The sequence below is a fragment of the Octopus bimaculoides genome, chromosome 10 (genome assembly GCF_001194135.2).
Source record: "Octopus bimaculoides isolate UCB-OBI-ISO-001 chromosome 10, ASM119413v2, whole genome shotgun sequence".
NCBI lineage: Eukaryota > Metazoa > Mollusca > Cephalopoda > Octopoda > Octopodidae > Octopus > Octopus bimaculoides.
The window spans coordinates 86,310,126-86,310,828 of record NC_068990.1 but is presented as its reverse complement, the minus strand read 5'-3'; positions in this window follow the sequence as shown (position 1 = coordinate 86,310,828).

Here is a 703-nt window from a genome sequence, read left to right as displayed (position 1 = left end):
AGCAGTACGTACGTTTCGTACAAACTTCATTTATTTATGTAGTGAGAACACCACCTAAGATGTGCAATGAAAATGTACTCCTCAGCTGCATAATGGAAGTTCATTTTAGAAAGTCATTTTGTAGATGTGTGCAAAAACAAGAGTAGGAGAAGAAGAAAATACCATCTTGACTGGGCTGTTAATCAACAGTCTAGCAGAATCGTTAGCGCGCCGGGCGAAATACTTAGCAGCATTTCGTCAGCCATCACGTTCTGCGTTCAAATTCTGCCGAGGTCGACTCTGCCTTTCATCCTTTCAGGCTCGATTAATTAAGTACCAATTGAACACTGGGGTCGCTGTAGTCAACTTAACCCCTTTCCTGGAATTGCTGGACTTGTGCGAAAATTTGTAACCAAAATTTATAGTTCTAGTCTAGGTAGGGTCTGCTTACCTTGCTTACACAGATGACCCGTCTCTTATATGTACGCATGTGTTTTTAATGTGTGTGTGTGTATATGAAGGTACATGTGTTTGGGTCCGTATTGATAGTTTATTGTTGTAATACTTTCCCTTTTTTTCTTCTTTTTCGCCGTCTCTTTGCCCCTTTTATTTTTTTCCTTGCATAATAATGGGAACAGCCTTTAAAGAGAAACTGAGTAGATATTTACACATACACACGCACACGCACATGAATGTACACAGACACACAAACACACACATAAGA